Source organism: Diadema setosum, chromosome 19 (genome assembly GCF_964275005.1).
Source record: "Diadema setosum chromosome 19, eeDiaSeto1, whole genome shotgun sequence".
Taxonomy (NCBI): domain Eukaryota; kingdom Metazoa; phylum Echinodermata; class Echinoidea; order Diadematoida; family Diadematidae; genus Diadema; species Diadema setosum.
In genome coordinates, this window is record NC_092703.1 from 8,897,654 (window position 1) to 8,916,379 (window position 18,726).

General features: G+C 50.3%; 18 non-coding genes across 18 annotated transcripts; all 18 read right to left on the minus strand.

Annotated features, from left to right (window-relative positions):
* Positions 1–702: 702 nt before the first annotated feature.
* LOC140243175 (5S ribosomal RNA) lies at positions 703–821 on the minus strand. The gene has a single exon (XR_011902184.1). It is a non-coding gene; the product is annotated as a 5S ribosomal RNA (ribosomal RNA).
* Positions 822–1,710: 889 nt separating this feature from the next.
* On the minus strand, positions 1,711–1,829 carry LOC140243176 (5S ribosomal RNA). The gene has a single exon (XR_011902185.1). It is a non-coding gene; the product is annotated as a 5S ribosomal RNA (ribosomal RNA).
* An 889-nt stretch (positions 1,830–2,718) lies between these two features.
* LOC140243177 (5S ribosomal RNA) lies at positions 2,719–2,837 on the minus strand. Its single transcript, XR_011902186.1, has one exon. It is a non-coding gene; the product is annotated as a 5S ribosomal RNA (ribosomal RNA).
* An 889-nt stretch (positions 2,838–3,726) lies between these two features.
* On the minus strand, positions 3,727–3,845 carry LOC140243178 (5S ribosomal RNA). The gene has a single exon (XR_011902187.1). It is a non-coding gene; the product is annotated as a 5S ribosomal RNA (ribosomal RNA).
* Positions 3,846–4,734: 889 nt separating this feature from the next.
* LOC140243180 (5S ribosomal RNA) lies at positions 4,735–4,853 on the minus strand. Its single transcript, XR_011902189.1, has one exon. It is a non-coding gene; the product is annotated as a 5S ribosomal RNA (ribosomal RNA).
* Positions 4,854–5,742: 889 nt separating this feature from the next.
* LOC140243182 (5S ribosomal RNA) lies at positions 5,743–5,861 on the minus strand. Its single transcript, XR_011902190.1, has one exon. It is a non-coding gene; the product is annotated as a 5S ribosomal RNA (ribosomal RNA).
* Positions 5,862–6,750: 889 nt separating this feature from the next.
* LOC140243183 (5S ribosomal RNA) lies at positions 6,751–6,869 on the minus strand. The gene has a single exon (XR_011902191.1). It is a non-coding gene; the product is annotated as a 5S ribosomal RNA (ribosomal RNA).
* An 889-nt stretch (positions 6,870–7,758) lies between these two features.
* Positions 7,759–7,877, minus strand: LOC140243184 (5S ribosomal RNA). The gene has a single exon (XR_011902192.1). It is a non-coding gene; the product is annotated as a 5S ribosomal RNA (ribosomal RNA).
* Positions 7,878–8,766: 889 nt separating this feature from the next.
* Positions 8,767–8,885, minus strand: LOC140243185 (5S ribosomal RNA). The gene has a single exon (XR_011902193.1). It is a non-coding gene; the product is annotated as a 5S ribosomal RNA (ribosomal RNA).
* Positions 8,886–9,774: 889 nt separating this feature from the next.
* Positions 9,775–9,893, minus strand: LOC140243186 (5S ribosomal RNA). The gene has a single exon (XR_011902194.1). It is a non-coding gene; the product is annotated as a 5S ribosomal RNA (ribosomal RNA).
* An 889-nt stretch (positions 9,894–10,782) lies between these two features.
* LOC140243187 (5S ribosomal RNA) lies at positions 10,783–10,901 on the minus strand. The gene has a single exon (XR_011902195.1). It is a non-coding gene; the product is annotated as a 5S ribosomal RNA (ribosomal RNA).
* Positions 10,902–11,790: 889 nt separating this feature from the next.
* On the minus strand, positions 11,791–11,909 carry LOC140243188 (5S ribosomal RNA). Its single transcript, XR_011902196.1, has one exon. It is a non-coding gene; the product is annotated as a 5S ribosomal RNA (ribosomal RNA).
* Positions 11,910–12,798: 889 nt separating this feature from the next.
* On the minus strand, positions 12,799–12,917 carry LOC140243189 (5S ribosomal RNA). The gene has a single exon (XR_011902197.1). It is a non-coding gene; the product is annotated as a 5S ribosomal RNA (ribosomal RNA).
* Positions 12,918–13,806: 889 nt separating this feature from the next.
* On the minus strand, positions 13,807–13,925 carry LOC140243190 (5S ribosomal RNA). Its single transcript, XR_011902198.1, has one exon. It is a non-coding gene; the product is annotated as a 5S ribosomal RNA (ribosomal RNA).
* An 889-nt stretch (positions 13,926–14,814) lies between these two features.
* On the minus strand, positions 14,815–14,933 carry LOC140243192 (5S ribosomal RNA). Its single transcript, XR_011902200.1, has one exon. It is a non-coding gene; the product is annotated as a 5S ribosomal RNA (ribosomal RNA).
* An 889-nt stretch (positions 14,934–15,822) lies between these two features.
* Positions 15,823–15,941, minus strand: LOC140243193 (5S ribosomal RNA). Its single transcript, XR_011902201.1, has one exon. It is a non-coding gene; the product is annotated as a 5S ribosomal RNA (ribosomal RNA).
* An 889-nt stretch (positions 15,942–16,830) lies between these two features.
* On the minus strand, positions 16,831–16,949 carry LOC140243194 (5S ribosomal RNA). Its single transcript, XR_011902202.1, has one exon. It is a non-coding gene; the product is annotated as a 5S ribosomal RNA (ribosomal RNA).
* Positions 16,950–17,838: 889 nt separating this feature from the next.
* Positions 17,839–17,957, minus strand: LOC140243195 (5S ribosomal RNA). The gene has a single exon (XR_011902203.1). It is a non-coding gene; the product is annotated as a 5S ribosomal RNA (ribosomal RNA).
* Positions 17,958–18,726: the final 769 nt, after the last annotated feature.

An 18,726-nucleotide genomic window follows, 5' to 3' on the forward strand; every position in this document is an offset into this window, starting at 1 on the left:
CATCAGTATGGCTACGCCGGCAACGCAACCCTGCTGATGCTGATGGCACCGCTTGCTTGACTACATGATGTGCACTCCCCAGGGCCATTCGTGGATACCGCTCAAGGTCAAGGTGCCGACGCGGCGGCCCCATATCAGCCTTGCTTGGCTCCAGAAGAAAACCATGACCACTGTTTACATCCTAGCTGAGATGAATTCACGGACTCAGGAGGGCCGAGAAAGAAGCAGGAGTGCAACCCAGCTTGCACTGCCCGGTCTTTCTTGGAAAGCTGTTTGTTTTGACACTGATCAGTCTGGGTTGAAGGCAGGTGTCATTGCAATGTTGCTGGTTACCAAGTATAAGCGCAAGTGTGCGTGACGTCATAATAATCAAGCTTCAGGCCAGGGCGCAGAGCATTTAAACACTCCCGACAATCTGGACAAGTAGATGTGTGGATGATATCTATGTAAATAGGCAAGACGCCTGATGTCATGACTGCGTCGTGTCTATCAGAAGAGATTCGGGGAAAATTGACATCTCTTGACCTTGCTGTCATACTCGCGGCTCCAACATCCTGACAGGTCTTGCCATCTTTTCTGTTGAATTTGATTTTCCAGAAGAAACGAAAAGAAAAGGAGCATGGAAATTGCCACATGCAAAAACATTGTACGGAACAAAATTAATGTCAACAGAATGGAAAACCGGTGCTTCAAACAGCAAAAAGCCTACAACACCCGGTATTCCCAGGCGGTCTCCCATCCAAGTACTAACCGGGCCCGACGCTGCTTGACTTCGGTGATCGGACGAGAACCGGTATATTCAGCGTGGTATGGTCGTAGGCAACAGTAGTACTGACTTTAGCCTATTTATGCTTGACGTGTGACGTCACGGGCAAGTGCTTCTGCCTTCCCAAGCTTTTTTGGCAGCAGAGGGCAGTCTTTGCCCGGCCAATGGCACTGGACCAATGGAAGAGGGAGAGCTGCGTTCAGGATGTTGGCAGGCTGTAACTATGGATGGGGGTGCTGCTGCATCAGTATGGCTACGCCGGCAACGCAACCCTGCTGATGCTGATGGCACCGCTTGCTTGACTACATGATGTGCACTCCCCAGGGCCATTCGTGGATACCGCTCAAGGTCAAGGTGCCGACGCGGCGGCCCCATATCAGCCTTGCTTGGCTCCAGAAGAAAACCATGACCACTGTTTACATCCTAGCTGAGATGAATTCACGGACTCAGGAGGGCCGAGAAAGAAGCAGGAGTGCAACCCAGCTTGCACTGCCCGGTCTTTCTTGGAAAGCTGTTTGTTTTGACACTGATCAGTCTGGGTTGAAGGCAGGTGTCATTGCAATGTTGCTGGTTACCAAGTATAAGCGCAAGTGTGCGTGACGTCATAATAATCAAGCTTCAGGCCAGGGCGCAGAGCATTTAAACACTCCCGACAATCTGGACAAATAGATGTGTGGATGATATCTATGTAAATAGGCAAGACGCCTGATGTCATGACTGCGTCGTGTCTATCAGAAGAGATTCGGGGAAAATTGACATCTCTTGACCTTGCTGTCATACTCGCGGCTCCAACATCCTGACAGGTCTTGCCATCTTTTCTGTTGAATTTGATTTTCCAGAAGAAACGAAAAGAAAAGGAGCATGGAAATTGCCACATGCAAAAACATTGTACGGAACAAAATTAATGTCAACAGAATGGAAAACCGGTGCTTCAAACAGCAAAAAGCCTACAACACCCGGTATTCCCAGGCGGTCTCCCATCCAAGTACTAACCGGGCCCGACGCTGCTTGACTTCGGTGATCGGACGAGAACCGGTATATTCAGCGTGGTATGGTCGTAGGCAACAGTAGTACTGACTTTAGCCTATTTATGCTTGACGTGTGACGTCACGGGCAAGTGCTTCTGCCTTCCCAAGCTTTTTTGGCAGCAGAGGGCAGTCTTTGCCCGGCCAATGGCACTGGACCAATGGAAGAGGGAGAGCTGCGTTCAGGATGTTGGCAGGCTGTAACTATGGATGGGGGTGCTGCTGCATCAGTATGGCTACGCCGGCAACGCAACCCTGCTGATGCTGATGGCACCGCTTGCTTGACTACATGATGTGCACTCCCCAGGGCCATTCGTGGATACCGCTCAAGGTCAAGGTGCCGACGCGGCGGCCCCATATCAGCCTTGCTTGGCTCCAGAAGAAAACCATGACCACTGTTTACATCCTAGCTGAGATGAATTCACGGACTCAGGAGGGCCGAGAAAGAAGCAGGAGTGCAACCCAGCTTGCACTGCCCGGTCTTTCTTGGAAAGCTGTTTGTTTTGACACTGATCAGTCTGGGTTGAAGGCAGGTGTCATTGCAATGTTGCTGGTTACCAAGTATAAGCGCAAGTGTGCGTGACGTCATAATAATCAAGCTTCAGGCCAGGGCGCAGAGCATTTAAACACTCCCGACAATCTGGACAAGTAGATGTGTGGATGATATCTATGTAAATAGGCAAGACGCCTGATGTCATGACTGCGTCGTGTCTATCAGAAGAGATTCGGGGAAAATTGACATCTCTTGACCTTGCTGTCATACTCGCGGCTCCAACATCCTGACAGGTCTTGCCATCTTTTCTGTTGAATTTGATTTTCCAGAAGAAACGAAAAGAAAAGGAGCATGGAAATTGCCACATGCAAAAACATTGTACGGAACAAAATTAATGTCAACAGAATGGAAAACCGGTGCTTCAAACAGCAAAAAGCCTACAACACCCGGTATTCCCAGGCGGTCTCCCATCCAAGTACTAACCGGGCCCGACGCTGCTTGACTTCGGTGATCGGACGAGAACCGGTATATTCAGCGTGGTATGGTCGTAGGCAACAGTAGTACTGACTTTAGCCTATTTATGCTTGACGTGTGACGTCACGGGCAAGTGCTTCTGCCTTCCCAAGCTTTTTTGGCAGCAGAGGGCAGTCTTTGCCCGGCCAATGGCACTGGACCAATGGAAGAGGGAGAGCTGCGTTCAGGATGTTGGCAGGCTGTAACTATGGATGGGGGTGCTGCTGCATCAGTATGGCTACGCCGGCAACGCAACCCTGCTGATGCTGATGGCACCGCTTGCTTGACTACATGATGTGCACTCCCCAGGGCCATTCGTGGATACCGCTCAAGGTCAAGGTGCCGACGCGGCGGCCCCATATCAGCCTTGCTTGGCTCCAGAAGAAAACCATGACCACTGTTTACATCCTAGCTGAGATGAATTCACGGACTCAGGAGGGCCGAGAAAGAAGCAGGAGTGCAACCCAGCTTGCACTGCCCGGTCTTTCTTGGAAAGCTGTTTGTTTTGACACTGATCAGTCTGGGTTGAAGGCAGGTGTCATTGCAATGTTGCTGGTTACCAAGTATAAGCGCAAGTGTGCGTGACGTCATAATAATCAAGCTTCAGGCCAGGGCGCAGAGCATTTAAACACTCCCGACAATCTGGACAAGTAGATGTGTGGATGATATCTATGTAAATAGGCAAGACGCCTGATGTCATGACTGCGTCGTGTCTATCAGAAGAGATTCGGGGAAAATTGACATCTCTTGACCTTGCTGTCATACTCGCGGCTCCAACATCCTGACAGGTCTTGCCATCTTTTCTGTTGAATTTGATTTTCCAGAAGAAACGAAAAGAAAAGGAGCATGGAAATTGCCACATGCAAAAACATTGTACGGAACAAAATTAATGTCAACAGAATGGAAAACCGGTGCTTCAAACAGCAAAAAGCCTACAACACCCGGTATTCCCAGGCGGTCTCCCATCCAAGTACTAACCGGGCCCGACGCTGCTTGACTTCGGTGATCGGACGAGAACCGGTATATTCAGCGTGGTATGGTCGTAGGCAACAGTAGTACTGACTTTAGCCTATTTATGCTTGACGTGTGACGTCACGGGCAAGTGCTTCTGCCTTCCCAAGCTTTTTTGGCAGCAGAGGGCAGTCTTTGCCCGGCCAATGGCACTGGACCAATGGAAGAGGGAGAGCTGCGTTCAGGATGTTGGCAGGCTGTAACTATGGATGGGGGTGCTGCTGCATCAGTATGGCTACGCCGGCAACGCAACCCTGCTGATGCTGATGGCACCGCTTGCTTGACTACATGATGTGCACTCCCCAGGGCCATTCGTGGATACCGCTCAAGGTCAAGGTGCCGACGCGGCGGCCCCATATCAGCCTTGCTTGGCTCCAGAAGAAAACCATGACCACTGTTTACATCCTAGCTGAGATGAATTCACGGACTCAGGAGGGCCGAGAAAGAAGCAGGAGTGCAACCCAGCTTGCACTGCCCGGTCTTTCTTGGAAAGCTGTTTGTTTTGACACTGATCAGTCTGGGTTGAAGGCAGGTGTCATTGCAATGTTGCTGGTTACCAAGTATAAGCGCAAGTGTGCGTGACGTCATAATAATCAAGCTTCAGGCCAGGGCGCAGAGCATTTAAACACTCCCGACAATCTGGACAAGTAGATGTGTGGATGATATCTATGTAAATAGGCAAGACGCCTGATGTCATGACTGCGTCGTGTCTATCAGAAGAGATTCGGGGAAAATTGACATCTCTTGACCTTGCTGTCATACTCGCGGCTCCAACATCCTGACAGGTCTTGCCATCTTTTCTGTTGAATTTGATTTTCCAGAAGAAACGAAAAGAAAAGGAGCATGGAAATTGCCACATGCAAAAACATTGTACGGAACAAAATTAATGTCAACAGAATGGAAAACCGGTGCTTCAAACAGCAAAAAGCCTACAACACCCGGTATTCCCAGGCGGTCTCCCATCCAAGTACTAACCGGGCCCGACGCTGCTTGACTTCGGTGATCGGACGAGAACCGGTATATTCAGCGTGGTATGGTCGTAGGCAACAGTAGTACTGACTTTAGCCTATTTATGCTTGACGTGTGACGTCACGGGCAAGTGCTTCTGCCTTCCCAAGCTTTTTTGGCAGCAGAGGGCAGTCTTTGCCCGGCCAATGGCACTGGACCAATGGAAGAGGGAGAGCTGCGTTCAGGATGTTGGCAGGCTGTAACTATGGATGGGGGTGCTGCTGCATCAGTATGGCTACGCCGGCAACGCAACCCTGCTGATGCTGATGGCACCGCTTGCTTGACTACATGATGTGCACTCCCCAGGGCCATTCGTGGATACCGCTCAAGGTCAAGGTGCCGACGCGGCGGCCCCATATCAGCCTTGCTTGGCTCCAGAAGAAAACCATGACCACTGTTTACATCCTAGCTGAGATGAATTCACGGACTCAGGAGGGCCGAGAAAGAAGCAGGAGTGCAACCCAGCTTGCACTGCCCGGTCTTTCTTGGAAAGCTGTTTGTTTTGACACTGATCAGTCTGGGTTGAAGGCAGGTGTCATTGCAATGTTGCTGGTTACCAAGTATAAGCGCAAGTGTGCGTGACGTCATAATAATCAAGCTTCAGGCCAGGGCGCAGAGCATTTAAACACTCCCGACAATCTGGACAAGTAGATGTGTGGATGATATCTATGTAAATAGGCAAGACGCCTGATGTCATGACTGCGTCGTGTCTATCAGAAGAGATTCGGGGAAAATTGACATCTCTTGACCTTGCTGTCATACTCGCGGCTCCAACATCCTGACAGGTCTTGCCATCTTTTCTGTTGAATTTGATTTTCCAGAAGAAACGAAAAGAAAAGGAGCATGGAAATTGCCACATGCAAAAACATTGTACGGAACAAAATTAATGTCAACAGAATGGAAAACCGGTGCTTCAAACAGCAAAAAGCCTACAACACCCGGTATTCCCAGGCGGTCTCCCATCCAAGTACTAACCGGGCCCGACGCTGCTTGACTTCGGTGATCGGACGAGAACCGGTATATTCAGCGTGGTATGGTCGTAGGCAACAGTAGTACTGACTTTAGCCTATTTATGCTTGACGTGTGACGTCACGGGCAAGTGCTTCTGCCTTCCCAAGCTTTTTTGGCAGCAGAGGGCAGTCTTTGCCCGGCCAATGGCACTGGACCAATGGAAGAGGGAGAGCTGCGTTCAGGATGTTGGCAGGCTGTAACTATGGATGGGGGTGCTGCTGCATCAGTATGGCTACGCCGGCAACGCAACCCTGCTGATGCTGATGGCACCGCTTGCTTGACTACATGATGTGCACTCCCCAGGGCCATTCGTGGATACCGCTCAAGGTCAAGGTGCCGACGCGGCGGCCCCATATCAGCCTTGCTTGGCTCCAGAAGAAAACCATGACCACTGTTTACATCCTAGCTGAGATGAATTCACGGACTCAGGAGGGCCGAGAAAGAAGCAGGAGTGCAACCCAGCTTGCACTGCCCGGTCTTTCTTGGAAAGCTGTTTGTTTTGACACTGATCAGTCTGGGTTGAAGGCAGGTGTCATTGCAATGTTGCTGGTTACCAAGTATAAGCGCAAGTGTGCGTGACGTCATAATAATCAAGCTTCAGGCCAGGGCGCAGAGCATTTAAACACTCCCGACAATCTGGACAAGTAGATGTGTGGATGATATCTATGTAAATAGGCAAGACGCCTGATGTCATGACTGCGTCGTGTCTATCAGAAGAGATTCGGGGAAAATTGACATCTCTTGACCTTGCTGTCATACTCGCGGCTCCAACATCCTGACAGGTCTTGCCATCTTTTCTGTTGAATTTGATTTTCCAGAAGAAACGAAAAGAAAAGGAGCATGGAAATTGCCACATGCAAAAACATTGTACGGAACAAAATTAATGTCAACAGAATGGAAAACCGGTGCTTCAAACAGCAAAAAGCCTACAACACCCGGTATTCCCAGGCGGTCTCCCATCCAAGTACTAACCGGGCCCGACGCTGCTTGACTTCGGTGATCGGACGAGAACCGGTATATTCAGCGTGGTATGGTCGTAGGCAACAGTAGTACTGACTTTAGCCTATTTATGCTTGACGTGTGACGTCACGGGCAAGTGCTTCTGCCTTCCCAAGCTTTTTTGGCAGCAGAGGGCAGTCTTTGCCCGGCCAATGGCACTGGACCAATGGAAGAGGGAGAGCTGCGTTCAGGATGTTGGCAGGCTGTAACTATGGATGGGGGTGCTGCTGCATCAGTATGGCTACGCCGGCAACGCAACCCTGCTGATGCTGATGGCACCGCTTGCTTGACTACATGATGTGCACTCCCCAGGGCCATTCGTGGATACCGCTCAAGGTCAAGGTGCCGACGCGGCGGCCCCATATCAGCCTTGCTTGGCTCCAGAAGAAAACCATGACCACTGTTTACATCCTAGCTGAGATGAATTCACGGACTCAGGAGGGCCGAGAAAGAAGCAGGAGTGCAACCCAGCTTGCACTGCCCGGTCTTTCTTGGAAAGCTGTTTGTTTTGACACTGATCAGTCTGGGTTGAAGGCAGGTGTCATTGCAATGTTGCTGGTTACCAAGTATAAGCGCAAGTGTGCGTGACGTCATAATAATCAAGCTTCAGGCCAGGGCGCAGAGCATTTAAACACTCCCGACAATCTGGACAAGTAGATGTGTGGATGATATCTATGTAAATAGGCAAGACGCCTGATGTCATGACTGCGTCGTGTCTATCAGAAGAGATTCGGGGAAAATTGACATCTCTTGACCTTGCTGTCATACTCGCGGCTCCAACATCCTGACAGGTCTTGCCATCTTTTCTGTTGAATTTGATTTTCCAGAAGAAACGAAAAGAAAAGGAGCATGGAAATTGCCACATGCAAAAACATTGTACGGAACAAAATTAATGTCAACAGAATGGAAAACCGGTGCTTCAAACAGCAAAAAGCCTACAACACCCGGTATTCCCAGGCGGTCTCCCATCCAAGTACTAACCGGGCCCGACGCTGCTTGACTTCGGTGATCGGACGAGAACCGGTATATTCAGCGTGGTATGGTCGTAGGCAACAGTAGTACTGACTTTAGCCTATTTATGCTTGACGTGTGACGTCACGGGCAAGTGCTTCTGCCTTCCCAAGCTTTTTTGGCAGCAGAGGGCAGTCTTTGCCCGGCCAATGGCACTGGACCAATGGAAGAGGGAGAGCTGCGTTCAGGATGTTGGCAGGCTGTAACTATGGATGGGGGTGCTGCTGCATCAGTATGGCTACGCCGGCAACGCAACCCTGCTGATGCTGATGGCACCGCTTGCTTGACTACATGATGTGCACTCCCCAGGGCCATTCGTGGATACCGCTCAAGGTCAAGGTGCCGACGCGGCGGCCCCATATCAGCCTTGCTTGGCTCCAGAAGAAAACCATGACCACTGTTTACATCCTAGCTGAGATGAATTCACGGACTCAGGAGGGCCGAGAAAGAAGCAGGAGTGCAACCCAGCTTGCACTGCCCGGTCTTTCTTGGAAAGCTGTTTGTTTTGACACTGATCAGTCTGGGTTGAAGGCAGGTGTCATTGCAATGTTGCTGGTTACCAAGTATAAGCGCAAGTGTGCGTGACGTCACAATAATCAAGCTTCAGGCCAGGGCGCAGAGCATTTAAACACTCCCGACAATCTGGACAAGTAGATGTGTGGATGATATCTATGTAAATAGGCAAGACGCCTGATGTCATGACTGCGTCGTGTCTATCAGAAGAGATTCGGGGAAAATTGACATCTCTTGACCTTGCTGTCATACTCGCGGCTCCAACATCCTGACAGGTCTTGCCATCTTTTCTGTTGAATTTGATTTTCCAGAAGAAACGAAAAGAAAAGGAGCATGGAAATTGCCACATGCAAAAACATTGTACGGAACAAAATTAATGTCAACAGAATGGAAAACCGGTGCTTCAAACAGCAAAAAGCCTACAACACCCGGTATTCCCAGGCGGTCTCCCATCCAAGTACTAACCGGGCCCGACGCTGCTTGACTTCGGTGATCGGACGAGAACCGGTATATTCAGCGTGGTATGGTCGTAGGCAACAGTAGTACTGACTTTAGCCTATTTATGCTTGACGTGTGACGTCACGGGCAAGTGCTTCTGCCTTCCCAAGCTTTTTTGGCAGCAGAGGGCAGTCTTTGCCCGGCCAATGGCACTGGACCAATGGAAGAGGGAGAGCTGCGTTCAGGATGTTGGCAGGCTGTAACTATGGATGGGGGTGCTGCTGCATCAGTATGGCTACGCCGGCAACGCAACCCTGCTGATGCTGATGGCACCGCTTGCTTGACTACATGATGTGCACTCCCCAGGGCCATTCGTGGATACCGCTCAAGGTCAAGGTGCCGACGCGGCGGCCCCATATCAGCCTTGCTTGGCTCCAGAAGAAAACCATGACCACTGTTTACATCCTAGCTGAGATGAATTCACGGACTCAGGAGGGCCGAGAAAGAAGCAGGAGTGCAACCCAGCTTGCACTGCCCGGTCTTTCTTGGAAAGCTGTTTGTTTTGACACTGATCAGTCTGGGTTGAAGGCAGGTGTCATTGCAATGTTGCTGGTTACCAAGTATAAGCGCAAGTGTGCGTGACGTCATAATAATCAAGCTTCAGGCCAGGGCGCAGAGCATTTAAACACTCCCGACAATCTGGACAAGTAGATGTGTGGATGATATCTATGTAAATAGGCAAGACGCCTGATGTCATGACTGCGTCGTGTCTATCAGAAGAGATTCGGGGAAAATTGACATCTCTTGACCTTGCTGTCATACTCGCGGCTCCAACATCCTGACAGGTCTTGCCATCTTTTCTGTTGAATTTGATTTTCCAGAAGAAACGAAAAGAAAAGGAGCATGGAAATTGCCACATGCAAAAACATTGTACGGAACAAAATTAATGTCAACAGAATGGAAAACCGGTGCTTCAAACAGCAAAAAGCCTACAACACCCGGTATTCCCAGGCGGTCTCCCATCCAAGTACTAACCGGGCCCGACGCTGCTTGACTTCGGTGATCGGACGAGAACCGGTATATTCAGCGTGGTATGGTCGTAGGCAACAGTAGTACTGACTTTAGCCTATTTATGCTTGACGTGTGACGTCACGGGCAAGTGCTTCTGCCTTCCCAAGCTTTTTTGGCAGCAGAGGGCAGTCTTTGCCCGGCCAATGGCACTGGACCAATGGAAGAGGGAGAGCTGCGTTCAGGATGTTGGCAGGCTGTAACTATGGATGGGGGTGCTGCTGCATCAGTATGGCTACGCCGGCAACGCAACCCTGCTGATGCTGATGGCACCGCTTGCTTGACTACATGATGTGCACTCCCCAGGGCCATTCGTGGATACCGCTCAAGGTCAAGGTGCCGACGCGGCGGCCCCATATCAGCCTTGCTTGGCTCCAGAAGAAAACCATGACCACTGTTTACATCCTAGCTGAGATGAATTCACGGACTCAGGAGGGCCGAGAAAGAAGCAGGAGTGCAACCCAGCTTGCACTGCCCGGTCTTTCTTGGAAAGCTGTTTGTTTTGACACTGATCAGTCTGGGTTGAAGGCAGGTGTCATTGCAATGTTGCTGGTTACCAAGTATAAGCGCAAGTGTGCGTGACGTCATAATAATCAAGCTTCAGGCCAGGGCGCAGAGCATTTAAACACTCCCGACAATCTGGACAAGTAGATGTGTGGATGATATCTATGTAAATAGGCAAGACGCCTGATGTCATGACTGCGTCGTGTCTATCAGAAGAGATTCGGGGAAAATTGACATCTCTTGACCTTGCTGTCATACTCGCGGCTCCAACATCCTGACAGGTCTTGCCATCTTTTCTGTTGAATTTGATTTTCCAGAAGAAACGAAAAGAAAAGGAGCATGGAAATTGCCACATGCAAAAACATTGTACGGAACAAAATTAATGTCAACAGAATGGAAAACCGGTGCTTCAAACAGCAAAAAGCCTACAACACCCGGTATTCCCAGGCGGTCTCCCATCCAAGTACTAACCGGGCCCGACGCTGCTTGACTTCGGTGATCGGACGAGAACCGGTATATTCAGCGTGGTATGGTCGTAGGCAACAGTAGTACTGACTTTAGCCTATTTATGCTTGACGTGTGACGTCACGGGCAAGTGCTTCTGCCTTCCCAAGCTTTTTTGGCAGCAGAGGGCAGTCTTTGCCCGGCCAATGGCACTGGACCAATGGAAGAGGGAGAGCTGCGTTCAGGATGTTGGCAGGCTGTAACTATGGATGGGGGTGCTGCTGCATCAGTATGGCTACGCCGGCAACGCAACCCTGCTGATGCTGATGGCACCGCTTGCTTGACTACATGATGTGCACTCCCCAGGGCCATTCGTGGATACCGCTCAAGGTCAAGGTGCCGACGCGGCGGCCCCATATCAGCCTTGCTTGGCTCCAGAAGAAAACCATGACCACTGTTTACATCCTAGCTGAGATGAATTCACGGACTCAGGAGGGCCGAGAAAGAAGCAGGAGTGCAACCCAGCTTGCACTGCCCGGTCTTTCTTGGAAAGCTGTTTGTTTTGACACTGATCAGTCTGGGTTGAAGGCAGGTGTCATTGCAATGTTGCTGGTTACCAAGTATAAGCGCAAGTGTGCGTGACGTCATAATAATCAAGCTTCAGGCCAGGGCGCAGAGCATTTAAACACTCCCGACAATCTGGACAAGTAGATGTGTGGATGATATCTATGTAAATAGGCAAGACGCCTGATGTCATGACTGCGTCGTGTCTATCAGAAGAGATTCGGGGAAAATTGACATCTCTTGACCTTGCTGTCATACTCGCGGCTCCAACATCCTGACAGGTCTTGCCATCTTTTCTGTTGAATTTGATTTTCCAGAAGAAACGAAAAGAAAAGGAGCATGGAAATTGCCACATGCAAAAACATTGTACGGAACAAAATTAATGTCAACAGAATGGAAAACCGGTGCTTCAAACAGCAAAAAGCCTACAACACCCGGTATTCCCAGGCGGTCTCCCATCCAAGTACTAACCGGGCCCGACGCTGCTTGACTTCGGTGATCGGACGAGAACCGGTATATTCAGCGTGGTATGGTCGTAGGCAACAGTAGTACTGACTTTAGCCTATTTATGCTTGACGTGTGACGTCACGGGCAAGTGCTTCTGCCTTCCCAAGCTTTTTTGGCAGCAGAGGGCAGTCTTTGCCCGGCCAATGGCACTGGACCAATGGAAGAGGGAGAGCTGCGTTCAGGATGTTGGCAGGCTGTAACTATGGATGGGGGTGCTGCTGCATCAGTATGGCTACGCCGGCAACGCAACCCTGCTGATGCTGATGGCACCGCTTGCTTGACTACATGATGTGCACTCCCCAGGGCCATTCGTGGATACCGCTCAAGGTCAAGGTGCCGACGCGGCGGCCCCATATCAGCCTTGCTTGGCTCCAGAAGAAAACCATGACCACTGTTTACATCCTAGCTGAGATGAATTCACGGACTCAGGAGGGCCGAGAAAGAAGCAGGAGTGCAACCCAGCTTGCACTGCCCGGTCTTTCTTGGAAAGCTGTTTGTTTTGACACTGATCAGTCTGGGTTGAAGGCAGGTGTCATTGCAATGTTGCTGGTTACCAAGTATAAGCGCAAGTGTGCGTGACGTCATAATAATCAAGCTTCAGGCCAGGGCGCAGAGCATTTAAACACTCCCGACAATCTGGACAAGTAGATGTGTGGATGATATCTATGTAAATAGGCAAGACGCCTGATGTCATGACTGCGTCGTGTCTATCAGAAGAGATTCGGGGAAAATTGACATCTCTTGACCTTGCTGTCATACTCGCGGCTCCAACATCCTGACAGGTCTTGCCATCTTTTCTGTTGAATTTGATTTTCCAGAAGAAACGAAAAGAAAAGGAGCATGGAAATTGCCACATGCAAAAACATTGTACGGAACAAAATTAATGTCAACAGAATGGAAAACCGGTGCTTCAAACAGCAAAAAGCCTACAACACCCGGTATTCCCAGGCGGTCTCCCATCCAAGTACTAACCGGGCCCGACGCTGCTTGACTTCGGTGATCGGACGAGAACCGGTATATTCAGCGTGGTATGGTCGTAGGCAACAGTAGTACTGACTTTAGCCTATTTATGCTTGACGTGTGACGTCACGGGCAAGTGCTTCTGCCTTCCCAAGCTTTTTTGGCAGCAGAGGGCAGTCTTTGCCCGGCCAATGGCACTGGACCAATGGAAGAGGGAGAGCTGCGTTCAGGATGTTGGCAGGCTGTAACTATGGATGGGGGTGCTGCTGCATCAGTATGGCTACGCCGGCAACGCAACCCTGCTGATGCTGATGGCACCGCTTGCTTGACTACATGATGTGCACTCCCCAGGGCCATTCGTGGATACCGCTCAAGGTCAAGGTGCCGACGCGGCGGCCCCATATCAGCCTTGCTTGGCTCCAGAAGAAAACCATGACCACTGTTTACATCCTAGCTGAGATGAATTCACGGACTCAGGAGGGCCGAGAAAGAAGCAGGAGTGCAACCCAGCTTGCACTGCCCGGTCTTTCTTGGAAAGCTGTTTGTTTTGACACTGATCAGTCTGGGTTGAAGGCAGGTGTCATTGCAATGTTGCTGGTTACCAAGTATAAGCGCAAGTGTGCGTGACGTCATAATAATCAAGCTTCAGGCCAGGGCGCAGAGCATTTAAACACTCCCGACAATCTGGACAAGTAGATGTGTGGATGATATCTATGTAAATAGGCAAGACGCCTGATGTCATGACTGCGTCGTGTCTATCAGAAGAGATTCGGGGAAAATTGACATCTCTTGACCTTGCTGTCATACTCGCGGCTCCAACATCCTGACAGGTCTTGCCATCTTTTCTGTTGAATTTGATTTTCCAGAAGAAACGAAAAGAAAAGGAGCATGGAAATTGCCACATGCAAAAACATTGTACGGAACAAAATTAATGTCAACAGAATGGAAAACCGGTGCTTCAAACAGCAAAAAGCCTACAACACCCGGTATTCCCAGGCGGTCTCCCATCCAAGTACTAACCGGGCCCGACGCTGCTTGACTTCGGTGATCGGACGAGAACCGGTATATTCAGCGTGGTATGGTCGTAGGCAACAGTAGTACTGACTTTAGCCTATTTATGCTTGACGTGTGACGTCACGGGCAAGTGCTTCTGCCTTCCCAAGCTTTTTTGGCAGCAGAGGGCAGTCTTTGCCCGGCCAATGGCACTGGACCAATGGAAGAGGGAGAGCTGCGTTCAGGATGTTGGCAGGCTGTAACTATGGATGGGGGTGCTGCTGCATCAGTATGGCTACGCCGGCAACGCAACCCTGCTGATGCTGATGGCACCGCTTGCTTGACTACATGATGTGCACTCCCCAGGGCCATTCGTGGATACCGCTCAAGGTCAAGGTGCCGACGCGGCGGCCCCATATCAGCCTTGCTTGGCTCCAGAAGAAAACCATGACCACTGTTTACATCCTAGCTGAGATGAATTCACGGACTCAGGAGGGCCGAGAAAGAAGCAGGAGTGCAACCCAGCTTGCACTGCCCGGTCTTTCTTGGAAAGCTGTTTGTTTTGACACTGATCAGTCTGGGTTGAAGGCAGGTGTCATTGCAATGTTGCTGGTTACCAAGTATAAGCGCAAGTGTGCGTGACGTCATAATAATCAAGCTTCAGGCCAGGGCGCAGAGCATTTAAACACTCCCGACAATCTGGACAAGTAGATGTGTGGATGATATCTATGTAAATAGGCAAGACGCCTGATGTCATGACTGCGTCGTGTCTATCAGAAGAGATTCGGGGAAAATTGACATCTCTTGACCTTGCTGTCATACTCGCGGCTCCAACATCCTGACAGGTCTTGCCATCTTTTCTGTTGAATTTGATTTTCCAGAAGAAACGAAAAGAAAAGGAGCATGGAAATTGCCACATGCAAAAACATTGTACGGAACAAAATTAATGTCAACAGAATGGAAAACCGGTGCTTCAAACAGCAAAAAGCCTACAACACCCGGTATTCCCAGGCGGTCTCCCATCCAAGTACTAACCGGGCCCGACGCTGCTTGACTTCGGTGATCGGACGAGAACCGGTATATTCAGCGTGGTATGGTCGTAGGCAACAGTAGTACTGACTTTAGCCTATTTATGCTTGACGTGTGACGTCACGGGCAAGTGCTTCTGCCTTCCCAAGCTTTTTTGGCAGCAGAGGGCAGTCTTTGCCCGGCCAATGGCACTGGACCAATGGAAGAGGGAGAGCTGCGTTCAGGATGTTGGCAGGCTGTAACTATGGATGGGGGTGCTGCTGCATCAGTATGGCTACGCCGGCAACGCAACCCTGCTGATGCTGATGGCACCGCTTGCTTGACTACATGATGTGCACTCCCCAGGGCCATTCGTGGATACCGCTCAAGGTCAAGGTGCCGACGCGGCGGCCCCATATCAGCCTTGCTTGGCTCCAGAAGAAAACCATGACCACTGTTTACATCCTAGCTGAGATGAATTCACGGACTCAGGAGGGCCGAGAAAGAAGCAGGAGTGCAACCCAGCTTGCACTGCCCGGTCTTTCTTGGAAAGCTGTTTGTTTTGACACTGATCAGTCTGGGTTGAAGGCAGGTGTCATTGCAATGTTGCTGGTTACCAAGTATAAGCGCAAGTGTGCGTGACGTCATAATAATCAAGCTTCAGGCCAGGGCGCAGAGCATTTAAACACTCCCGACAATCTGGACAAGTAGATGTGTGGATGATATCTATGTAAATAGGCAAGACGCCTGATGTCATGACTGCGTCGTGTCTATCAGAAGAGATTCGGGGAAAATTGACATCTCTTGACCTTGCTGTCATACTCGCGGCTCCAACATCCTGACAGGTCTTGCCATCTTTTCTGTTGAATTTGATTTTCCAGAAGAAACGAAAAGAAAAGGAGCATGGAAATTGCCACATGCAAAAACATTGTACGGAACAAAATTAATGTCAACAGAATGGAAAACCGGTGCTTCAAACAGCAAAAAGCCTACAACACCCGGTATTCCCAGGCGGTCTCCCATCCAAGTACTAACCGGGCCCGACGCTGCTTGACTTCGGTGATCGGACGAGAACCGGTATATTCAGCGTGGTATGGTCGTAGGCAACAGTAGTACTGACTTTAGCCTATTTATGCTTGACGTGTGACGTCACGGGCAAGTGCTTCTGCCTTCCCAAGCTTTTTTGGCAGCAGAGGGCAGTCTTTGCCCGGCCAATGGCACTGGACCAATGGAAGAGGGAGAGCTGCGTTCAGGATGTTGGCAGGCTGTAACTATGGATGGGGGTGCTGCTGCATCAGTATGGCTACGCCGGCAACGCAACCCTGCTGATGCTGATGGCACCGCTTGCTTGACTACATGATGTGCACTCCCCAGGGCCATTCGTGGATACCGCTCAAGGTCAAGGTGCCGACGCGGCGGCCCCATATCAGCCTTGCTTGGCTCCAGAAGAAAACCATGACCACTGTTTACATCCTAGCTGAGATGAATTCACGGACTCAGGAGGGCCGAGAAAGAAGCAGGAGTGCAACCCAGCTTGCACTGCCCGGTCTTTCTTGGAAAGCTGTTTGTTTTGACACTGATCAGTCTGGGTTGAAGGCAGGTGTCATTGCAATGTTGCTGGTTACCAAGTATAAGCGCAAGTGTGCGTGACGTCATAATAATCAAGCTTCAGGCCAGGGCGCAGAGCATTTAAACACTCCCGACAATCTGGACAAGTAGATGTGTGGATGATATCTATGTAAATAGGCAAGACGCCTGATGTCATGACTGCGTCGTGTCTATCAGAAGAGATTCGGGGAAAATTGACATCTCTTGACCTTGCTGTCATACTCGCGGCTCCAACATCCTGACAGGTCTTGCCATCTTTTCTGTTGAATTTGATTTTCCAGAAGAAACGAAAAGAAAAGGAGCATGGAAATTGCCACATGCAAAAACATTGTACGGAACAAAATTAATGTCAACAGAATGGAAAACCGGTGCTTCAAACAGCAAAAAGCCTACAACACCCGGTATTCCCAGGCGGTCTCCCATCCAAGTACTAACCGGGCCCGACGCTGCTTGACTTCGGTGATCGGACGAGAACCGGTATATTCAGCGTGGTATGGTCGTAGGCAACAGTAGTACTGACTTTAGCCTATTTATGCTTGACGTGTGACGTCACGGGCAAGTGCTTCTGCCTTCCCAAGCTTTTTTGGCAGCAGAGGGCAGTCTTTGCCCGGCCAATGGCACTGGACCAATGGAAGAGGGAGAGCTGCGTTCAGGATGTTGGCAGGCTGTAACTATGGATGGGGGTGCTGCTGCATCAGTATGGCTACGCCGGCAACGCAACCCTGCTGATGCTGATGGCACCGCTTGCTTGACTACATGATGTGCACTCCCCAGGGCCATTCGTGGATACCGCTCAAGGTCAAGGTGCCGACGCGGCGGCCCCATATCAGCCTTGCTTGGCTCCAGAAGAAAACCATGACCACTGTTTACATCCTAGCTGAGATGAATTCACGGACTCAGGAGGGCCGAGAAAGAAGCAGGAGTGCAACCCAGCTTGCACTGCCCGGTCTTTCTTGGAAAGCTGTTTGTTTTGACACTGATCAGTCTGGGTTGAAGGCAGGTGTCATTGCAATGTTGCTGGTTACCAAGTATAAGCGCAAGTGTGCGTGACGTCATAATAATCAAGCTTCAGGCCAGGGCGCAGAGCATTTAAACACTCCCGACAATCTGGACAAGTAGATGTGTGGATGATATCTATGTAAATAGGCAAGACGCCTGATGTCATGACTGCGTCGTGTCTATCAGAAGAGATTCGGGGAAAATTGACATCTCTTGACCTTGCTGTCATACTCGCGGCTCCAACATCCTGACAGGTCTTGCCATCTTTTCTGTTGAATTTGATTTTCCAGAAGAAACGAAAAGAAAAGGAGCATGGAAATTGCCACATGCAAAAACATTGTACGGAACAAAATTAATGTCAACAGAATGGAAAACCGGTGCTTCAAACAGCAAAAAGCCTACAACACCCGGTATTCCCAGGCGGTCTCCCATCCAAGTACTAACCGGGCCCGACGCTGCTTGACTTCGGTGATCGGACGAGAACCGGTATATTCAGCGTGGTATGGTCGTAGGCAACAGTAGTACTGACTTTAGCCTATTTATGCTTGACGTGTGACGTCACGGGCAAGTGCTTCTGCCTTCCCAAGCTTTTTTGGCAGCAGAGGGCAGTCTTTGCCCGGCCAATGGCACTGGACCAATGGAAGAGGGAGAGCTGCGTTCAGGATGTTGGCAGGCTGTAACTATGGATGGGGGTGCTGCTGCATCAGTATGGCTACGCCGGCAACGCAACCCTGCTGATGCTGATGGCACCGCTTGCTTGACTACATGATGTGCACTCCCCAGGGCCATTCGTGGATACCGCTCAAGGTCAAGGTGCCGACGCGGCGGCCCCATATCAGCCTTGCTTGGCTCCAGAAGAAAACCATGACCACTGTTTACATCCTAGCTGAGATGAATTCACGGACTCAGGAGGGCCGAGAAAGAAGCAGGAGTGCAACCCAGCTTGCACTGCCCGGTCTTTCTTGGAAAGCTGTTTGTTTTGACACTGATCAGTCTGGGTTGAAGGCAGGTGTCATTGCAATGTTGCTGGTTACCAAGTATAAGCGCAAGTGTGCGTGACGTCATAATAATCAAGCTTCAGGCCAGGGCGCAGAGCATTTAAACACTCCCGACAATCTGGACAAGTAGATGTGTGGATGATATCTATGTAAATAGGCAAGACGCCTGATGTCATGACTGCGTCGTGTCTATCAGAAGAGATTCGGGGAAAATTGACATCTCTTGACCTTGCTGTCATACTCGCGGCTCCAACATCCTGACAGGTCTTGCCATCTTTTCTGTTG